At 38.3% G+C, this 9,992-nt stretch overlaps 1 pseudogene; it reads left to right on the forward strand.

Moving 5' to 3' along the window:
• Positions 1-7,644: 7,644 nt before the first annotated feature.
• LOC101997123 lies at positions 7,645-7,812 on the forward strand (annotated as a pseudogene).
• The last annotated feature ends 2,180 nt before the right edge of the window (positions 7,813-9,992 follow it).

The following is a 9,992-nucleotide window of genomic DNA, read 5'->3' on the forward strand; positions in this document are numbered from 1 at the left end:
GTCAAATCTTTCTCAACTAGGCATAGGCTTTTCATGAAAGAGATATGGGTAGATGTTGGTAGATATAATAATAAACTAATAACTCTTTGACTAAAGGGAACAGATAAAACGCATTAGGAAAAGGAAATAGAATAAATAGACATGGATGCGAGGGGGTGCTAGAATGAATCAAGAAGTTTACTGCAATTGCTGACCTCTTGCAAAGTAAAATGTAGTTTTCCTTAATGGATTCTCATTGGTTCTATTAACCGCTCATCAGGGTAGCCTCCATGCCCAGCAGTAGATGGTTATCACAAACTGACCTCATTGGTGGTTTTGTAGAGTTTTGGTCTCATATTGCTTTGCTTGGACATTTTTTTTTTGTCTTACTGTTTTTTTTGTTTTTATATTTCGGTTTTCAATTTAGGTTTTTCATAGGTTTTGTTTGTTTGCCTGTTTGTTTCCTAATGAAAGGGAGAAAGAAAGAAAAGGTGTGGAGTTGATTAGAAGGGGAGGACCTGGAAGCAGTTGAGGGACAGGAAAAGTGAAATCAAATATACTGTTTGAAAACAAGTTTTTTCAAAAAAAGAGAAAACAATTGTAGTAAAAGCAACAGAAAATAATAAACAAAATAGAAGAAAGCACACATGCGCATGCATGCACGTGCACGCATGTGCGCGCGCACACACACACACACACACACACACACACACACACACACACCAAACAACTTCAGGCTGGTAGGAATATTGAGTTTGGTCTGTAGACACATGCTATAAAGCCAGAGGAATAAACTAAAGTTGGCATAGTGTCTTTAGCCGATTTGTTATTCCAAAAATAATAATAACCACGGAAATACTCTCCAAGAAAAGGAACTGAAATGTCAGAATTTGCACTGTATGAAGTCAGCTCAACCTTTAGATAGAGTTGGTGAAAAATACCCCCTTTGCTGTTTAACTATAAGAAAATTTTGTGACCAATAGTTTATTCTATGTAGATTGGGTTAGGAAGAAAAGCTTGCATTTTGCACTTTGAGGCTCAAAATTCAGCCCTGTTAACAGTTATGGGATTGCTTAACCTCGTTGAGTCTCAGTCTCTGTCTTGGAAAAACAAATGAAAACAGTGCTATCTTCCTGGAGGGCTTCTTTGGAGCCAGTGGTTGCAAACAGGAATTTAATGTGAAAGCATTAAACACAGTGCAAGCTGCAAGAAGGCTTTTGTTCCAAGAAGCTGAAGCTGTTCTTCAAGAAGAAGTCAGACAGGATGTATGTGGGTGGGGGTGGGTGTTACCAGGACAAAACAAGGATGTGTCTCTGGAGCTAGGTCTCAGATTGATGCTAATAGCACTGGGGACAAATAGACATGGGAATTCAAAATCTGCTCTGCACACTGGCTTGTTTCTGCCACAAAAGCTTAGCGTTGACATCTGCTCTGTTCAAAGAATAGCCAGACTGAGCTGTAATTTCTTAGTTTCATTTCTCAGTGTCTTGGGGGACAAGCTACTCCGTCATCTCGTGTCTCTGGTGTTCCTTTGACACCGTGGCAGTGGGTGAGTTCAGGGAGTGCTTTGAAGGTAGAAACAATCCCTAGGGGAGCGTGGTGTCTGTCTCAGGATAAGATTAAAGAGTCAGCGACTCACAGGAATCACATAACCCCATCAGTTGAGATAATTCACAAAGATTTTCTGTGAAAAGTAATCACAAAAAAATGGGACACACCAAAAGATAAACACAAGCAGATCATGTCAGCTATTAAAGACCTCAGGAGGGTGATAGAGCCGATACAGAAAGGGCTAGATACTTTGGGTAGCTTCTGTTTGGGGACACAGACAGCACAATACCACTTCTGAGGAAGCAATAATAATATATATTCCAATTTCACACCTTCCCTTTCACAGCCTATCTCGGGTGGTCTTTAGCAAATAATATATGGAATTTTGACAATTGCAGGACTGTCTTTATATCGACACACAGATGGACTGTACATCAGAGAGGGACTAGAGAGGCTAGGCCAAGGTGTCCGACTAGGGTGTGGGTGTGGATGTAGGGGAAAGAAGGATGGATGGTAGGGGTGGTAGGGTGGGGAGTGGGGATGGTGCTGATGGCAGTAATAGTAAGAAACATTCAAAACACTGTGAAGTTGAACACATGTATTACTTTACTTGTTTATTTCATTAGTAGAACTTATATTATTTTCGTCAACAGGTGGGCTCTCTTACTGGATATTGAGTCATGTTGTGTGTGCACTGCTAGATGATACTTCTCTAGCAATGGTGAGAGTTTTGATTGTACAACTGCTATGTTGTCTTTGTTGAGTCCATTTTAATCAGAGCCTTATTCTCCCAGTTCTGAAGCTGTCAATGGGAAAGATTTAGGTAAAAAAAAAAAATCCGATGACTAGGTTTAAAAGATAATGCATAGGATGCTGGGGAAGAAGGAGTCATTACCCTTGATGGACTAGCCACTTACCAGGTGCCTGAATTCCATTACTAGCTCTCCATCTATGTTCACACATACAACTTTAAGTAGACTCTGGGTCATGGAGAAAGACATAGAAGTAGGGTAGAGGACCAGCTAGAAGCAGAGATTCAACAAGAAAAGGTTGGGGATGAGGGATCAATAGGGAGTGAATCTGTTCGAAATAAATTGTGGATTTATATTCATAAATAATTGTCAGAAACATGTTGCACACATAGATACAGTGATAAATCATTCCAATCATTAAATAAAACAGCTGCACTTAAGACAAATATTTAAGGGAAAACATCAATTTCAGAGCTAATCTCTATATATTGACTAATATAATTTATATGTGATTTAGTGTTGAGTGTTTTATTTCAGAATTTTAGTATAGAATTTATTTAGAGTCTATCTAGTGTCTAAATGTCACCATTAATAGACTCAAAATGTCTAAAAGTATGTAGTTCCTCACTTACTTAGAACAAATTTATGTATTCCTACAGCTATTCTATGTTTCTATTGTTGAAAATAAACAACCAATAAGCAAAAACCTTTTAACAGTCATTTCCCTTTTAGAATAAAGTGTGTGAGAAATTCAAAGCAGAATTTTGCTTCATTTTAAAGATAAAAGTGTCCTTTTAAATTAAAGTTGATAAATTGTGGAGCATCTCGGTTAGTACAAGGGTATGTGTTTCTGTACATGCATGTAATGGTTTTTACAGCTGCCACAAAACTGAAAGTTGAAGTTAAGAGCAGAACCACTAAATAAATCAGATATAAAATAGTAAAGAAAAGTCATATTAACAGACAATTGTCTTGAGACTTAATTTGTATAAAAGAACTGAAAATATATGTACAAAGATACCGAAAGAAGTCTCCAAGATTAAGAATCGATGCTTTCAAATCAAATGGATTCTGACTTGTGGCTCATTGCTAGTTACTGCTTTCAAGCTTTGGTTTTGTGCTTGTGTCCCTGTGAGTGAGGGCACAGAAAAGAGACCACTGAAATGGCTTCTCCGTGGTTAGGGTGAATGTTTTTATTCTAGGTAAGAGAAAAGAACAGATCTGCAGAGCCCAGAGAAGGGAGGAAAAGTAGAGTGGCCATGGCCAGGGTTAGAGAAGCGGGGTGTGGAAAAGTCATGAGGATGATTGGGACAGAACGGAGGGGAGCAAAGCCTGTGAACTGGAAAAGCCTGGGGGGTTAGGATAGAGGAGGTGTTGGGAAAGGCAGGGCCCAAGCATGGGCCTTAGCATGGACCTAAGGCAGAACAAGTGCAGATGAAAAAGACTTGAAGGATTCTGAAGGCTAGAATGAGCTTTGATGTGTACACACCAAGGGAAGTGGCCCTGTCTGGCAGGCAGAAACCGGTTTCACAGGTTCCTGAGGCTTACTGCTCCTGCTGTAGTCCAGCTTGAGCTGAGCAAGGGCTTATCTTGGGGTTATCCATTGCCTTTTGGGGAATTAGAGTTCTCTTGTGACCTGATGGTCTACTAAGTATATTGTGATATTTTCCTCAGGTTTCCCCTTTATGTTTATACTGAGGGTATATATTTAAAATATTTTAGGTTAAAAGGGAGACAAAACATTGGGAAAGAGAAGGCACTGTCTTTCCTTGGGAACCAGGAAAGTATTAAAGATATTGTCTGTTCTGAGTGCTTTGATGTCCCATATAGTAAGAACTGGAGAATTTTCTGGAAATCGCAGTTTCTTTTACTTCAATTTGTCTTTTGTGTGATTTGAGACTTTTATTTGTAAGGGTTTTAGGGCCCAGCAGACATCAGAAAGGCTAATGGTTTTTGGAGACCCTACACAGGGTAGAACAGGGACATACCGTCTAGCATTCGTGGAGGGCCCTGCAAAATCATTCTGGAACTGTGTGACTCCTTCCTGAGCAAGAAGCCAATTAACATCTCACTGTATTTGGTAGTTCACAACTTTGACGTATAGTTTCCTGAACCTAAGAAAAGCAGGAAAGCAAATTGATAAAGTGCTTAAGGCCTCCTGTTTTTCTGTATTGTTACAAGCAAAACATGCCAATGCAAATGATCCTTAGTTCTGGTTTCATTGAATGAAACCATTGATTCTGGTTCCTTGTAGACTTTTGTGTTAAACTTCAATCAATTCCACCTAAATCTATATAAAAATATGAATGCATGATAGGCCATTATACAAATGAAATACAGCTCATTCCTAAAATCAAAACTATGATTTTAAAATTTTTGAACATGAGAACATGTTATTATTATATGGGGTTATAAAAATAAGAAGCAAAACAATATAGAAAACAAAATCTCAGCTTTGTTGAAATATATTGTATACAGAAATAGAAACTGCTTAGATATGAATAAGAACGTGTTTTCTTTAATACAATCTACATATAACTCATTTTAAAACAGCAAATTATTTTAGAGTCAGAAAAGGATTAAGTAAATGTTTACAAAAACAAAACGAAAAAGTTCAGTCACAACAGCAGACACAGCCCACTTAGGAACATTTAATCATCGAGGTAATTGTTCCAAGACTTTCTGCTATAAATAAACACGTTCGCCACTAGTTCTACTGGAATCCGAGCCTATATTAAAATAAAATGCTGATAATTAATGGCTCCAGCACTAAAGAGGCCTCCTGGCTTTGTGGTTTGGGTTTCAGAGCCTTCATCGTTGGTAAATACTCCCCACGTTATTCTTGTATTAAGAGAAAGGAAATGAACTCGAGCCCTCCGAAAGAGGAAGACCAAAGCCTAGTAGCCATTCCTGTTAAGGAGGGTGGTCTCTTGGAGCCAGGTTGTCTGCTCCAGACACACCAGAAAGGGCTGAGTAACAATATCAGTGAAGAGCAAGTATTGCGAACAGTAGTATAGTTCTCATTGTAGGGTTCCGGTATCCCAGCCGCGGGACTGTTTGGTCCATGAACATGTAGGCATGGCTCGCCCAGCCTTGCTGAATAGTCGCCTACACGGTTGCCCACAGGGCACTTTTTCCCTATCCTTTTGCAGGGGCACTGGTTTTTCTGTTTTTTTTTTCTTTTTCTTTTTTTTTTTTTTTTATATTAAAGACATTTATCTCTTGTGTGTCCAAAATGTAACACTTATTTTCTGGACACGGTATTTTAAGATGCTGAAGTTATTTCTTTCAGAGAATCTTGTCTATTTGTCTTTTAAAGCATATTCCTTTGACCTTATTAAATGAATCAACAAATATTTATCATCACCATGTGTCATTTATTGCCCTGTGTGCTGTCGAGGCAGCAATGAGCCAAAATGACAAATTCTGCCCTCATGGAACTTAGAGCCGTATGGAGAGAGCCAGATAAGCAACAGTGAATTAAACAGATCCAGACTGTGCAGTGCTTGACTGAGCATGAGAAAAGGGTGGCGCTATCTCTAAGGGAAAGAATAGAGACTCACAGACAGGGGAGACAGGACCATGGGAACAATGGACACATTTCATGACTTGAGTGATCCGAAGACACGGAAAATGCTAGAGAGAGACAGAAACATTAGCGCAGAAGTGGGGTCAGAGCTTCTTCCAGGAGCCCCACTAAAATCTCAATTAAAAAAAAAGACCCCCTCCCTCTCTCGATCTCTATGTATATATATGTATATTTCATGTCATATATATCTTTGAGGGAGGACATCAGACAGTGAATATGGCCCAGTGTTTGATATACTTGTATGAAAATGTCTTTATGAAAGCTATCGCCCTATGCAACAAATATACTCTAATAAAAATATTTGGAAAAATAAAAATTATTCATTTTCGTAACAAATAAGAGACATTAAAATATGAAGTTGTAAAAACATGAAAGTGAAAAAATGTGAAGAAAATATAAACAAATAAAGCTAAAATCATTATTATAGTAGAAGATGGAGTAATGGCTGGACCTGTTTAAGCATGCCCAATATTTTGATACTGGGAAATGGCATTATCATTTACCGTGTTCAGTCCAGAGAACTGAGTTATTTACAATCAAACAGAAAACAATCACAGTGTTTCAAGTAAGTTTTAGGGGTTTGTTGTTGTTGGGCTACATACAGCCACATGCAGTCCACAAGTCAAAGGTTGGACATGCCTGAGAATATTTTAAAATGTTTTAAAAAACAACTATAACAAGGCTCATAAAAGTACCAATATATCAACAATGCATTCAATATTGCTTTTAAATATGTGAAATAAAATGGATGTATTTTTCAAAAGAAATCAAGCATTCAATTGTTACTGCTCAGCTTGCTTTCTTATAGAATCCAGAACCACCTGCCCAGGAATGGAACCAAGCACAATGGGCTGGCCCCTCCCCAACCAATCACTAATTAGGAAAATGCCCTAATGGCCTCCCTACAGTCCTGATCTTGTTGAGGTGTTTTCTCCATTGAGGTTATCACCTCTCAAATGACTTAAGCTTGTGTCGAGTTAACATAAAGCTATCCAGCAGAGAAGGAATTATTAAACATTTTTTAAAAATTTTGGTAAATGCACAACCGTAACAAAGGCAAAGCATATATGGCTGACACAAGTGAAAATGATATGTATCTGAAGTACGTTTTCTGTAATAGCTTCACAAGCATTTTGTATGTTAAAGAAGAGGAAAAGATGAAAGAGGCCTGAGGTAGTTTTCTTTCACAAAAAAATAATAAAAGAAAATTTCAGATCATTATTTTTTATGAACACAGATATAAAAATCCTAATAAAAGTATTGCTGCATGCATGTGCTAGCCATGCATGACAAAGGAACCTTTCCCTAAAACCACAAGTATAAGCTGAGCATGGTGGTGCATGCCTATAACCCCAGCCTTTGGAAGATGGAGAGTTTTAGGCTATCCTGGGCTACATTAATTTGGATCAACCTGAACTAAATGGGCTACATTAATTCGGATCAACCTGAACTATATAGAAAAATTCTGTCTCAAAAAAATTCAAAAATTTCAAAGACATAAAAGAAGTATAATATTAAAATATTTCAATTTAAATTATGTTAGTAGTAGATTAACAATTTTAAAATGTAAGGTTATCCAAATACATAAAAATATTCGATAAACCCAGAGCCCTTTGATAATATAAATTCTTAGGAAAGAGGAATAAAAATACAATATCAAATGTTTAATACTTGGTGAATCTCAGTCCCCAAACATGACTTATACAAACATTGCTAAATGTACCAACATGTTTAATAATAAAATATTTAGGTGCCTAACACTGCACCCTTGAGATGAAGCCGACATGGATGAGATAGATGTTCCCTGAGGGGGCTTACATGGACCAGGATGAGGCTGGAGGGAGCACTTGGCTCTTGAAGGACTCGGCAGCCAATGAAAAGACAGTTCCTGTGGACTTTTTAAATGATTTTGAAGATCTCTTTGATGATGATGTCCAGTGAAGCTGCTCAGTCGTATATGCTCCACATTTGTGAGAAGTCTCAAATTTCACAGGACAGGATCAGATGGTTGTAGAGACCTTGTAAAGTTCACTAAAAGTCAGAACCTGGACAACCACAGGAGGGTACTGTCTGAACCAACTAAGTGCAATGGTCTCTGAGAATGCTACCTCCTTGTTTAAACTAAAAACAGCACCATAACAGGCAGGGTAATTTTAATTTCTGTGCTTTTGAATGAAAGTTGCCTTCTCCCCTTCCCCTTGTACAAACACAGGAATAAACAGTGTCTCTCTCCACAGTGATAAACAAATAAATAAAATATTTAAAATTTTGTTTCAAAATTAGTAACGTATGCAAAATAAATCAATTTTATGGAATAGAAAGAAAACCATGACTTGTCAAAATTATGGTTTTTTTATTGACAGTCAAAGATGCTGCAATTAATAATTTAAATTTGAAGAAATTCATTCCAAAACCAGCAAAATTTTAAAAATTCAATATGAAAATCTATTATAACAGAACACACGAATATTAAGAATGTTCCCAATTCACAGAGTAAGACTTTAATGAAAAAAGTTTAATCCTTTATTGAAAAATCATAAATGCAGAATTAATACATGGAACTAGATATATTAGGCTCACTCAAGATGTGCCTAGTGTTACATTGTAAACTCCTCTCTTAATCCTCATATTTAAGCCTATCTTAGAGTTACTTATTCTCAACGTTGTTTCATACTGGCCAGCCCTGAAATACCTCTCTGAGTCCAAGCCAAAAATCTCAGTTTGGTCTCAATCAAGGTAATTAAAAGATTAAAGTTGGGGCTGAAAAGTTGACTCAGCAGTCAGAATAACTGGCAGCTGGTCCAGAGGACATAGATTTGATATCCAGCACCCACAAGGGGGTATAATTCCAGTTACAGGAGATCTGATTACCTTGTCTGGCTGCTGTGGACACCAGACACGTATGTGGTGCATAGATGTATATGCAGGCAAAACACCGGTAATTCCAATAAGAATGGCCCTCACTATATATCTGAATGCTTAGTCACCAGGAAGTTGAACTCTTTGAAAGGATTAGGATTCAAAGGTGGCCCATGAGAGGCCCAGTCTGTTTGTCTCTGTCAGTCTGTCTACTGGCTGATCTCTCTGTCTCTGTGTCTGTCTCTCTGTGCCTGTGGATAATGCTATAGCGCTCAACTACTGCTCCATCACCATGCATGCTGTCATGGTTTTTGGCATGATGATGATAATGGGCTAACTCTAAAACTGTAAGCAAGCACCCAAAATAAATGCTTTCTTTTTGAAGAGTTGCCTTGGTCATGGTGTCTCCTCACAGCACTAGAACAATGACCATGGGAGCACACCATATACATAAATTAGATTTTTAAAAGATTAGAGGAATTTCTCAGCCTGTTGGAGGCTACAAGGCGGTGCCGGTGATTCCTGCCTCTGTTTACCTCAGTGTTGATATCTGGAGCTCATCTTGGATCTGTCTGAAACACCGTTGGTGAATTTTCTCCATTGCTGTTCAGTTGCTCAGCTCTTTCCTAGGTTCCATCTTATTGTACATCATTGTGGCTCTAATTCTGCTTTTGCTTTGTAGCTAGGTAACCCTGTAAAGATAGAGATCGCTGTTCCTGGATCAGATAGAACTGTGCATGGCTTGCCTAAGAGGAGCCAACCACTCTCAGAGTAAAAGCTGGGCAACTAATCCCCAAAGCAGCACATTTGGCATCCAAAACCTAGTCCTGGAACTGGTACTTCTGTGTTCTCTCTTGACTCAGAAATCACAGAAGCACTCTCTGTTCTTCCCTAGCAGCTCCTTAAGGACACTCATCACAGTCGCTACCTTAGCTGCTTTGTGGGGGAATTAATAGTCTTAAGCCAAGAGAACGCTTATGACCCTCTCCTTATTATTCTGTCAGCTAACCCATTTCCTGTGGTTCTCTGATCTTCTGTCTTTACTTCTGTATTCTGGATGAATGAGTCTGAGGTTTGGAAAACTCTTAAGACACAAATAGGTTAACTTAAACAGCATTTTATGAGAGGCTAAAAATTCAGCTACTGTATATATTTATGGCTTTCAACTTTGCACTGGGATGATGTTGTCCAGTTCTGGTAGGGGTAAATTCTCAGTGATTCCTGGGGAGGGAAATATACTCACTATAATGTTCCAGTCCTGG

Source organism: Microtus ochrogaster, chromosome 4 (assembly GCF_000317375.1).
Source record: "Microtus ochrogaster isolate Prairie Vole_2 chromosome 4, MicOch1.0, whole genome shotgun sequence".
NCBI lineage: Eukaryota > Metazoa > Chordata > Mammalia > Rodentia > Cricetidae > Microtus > Microtus ochrogaster.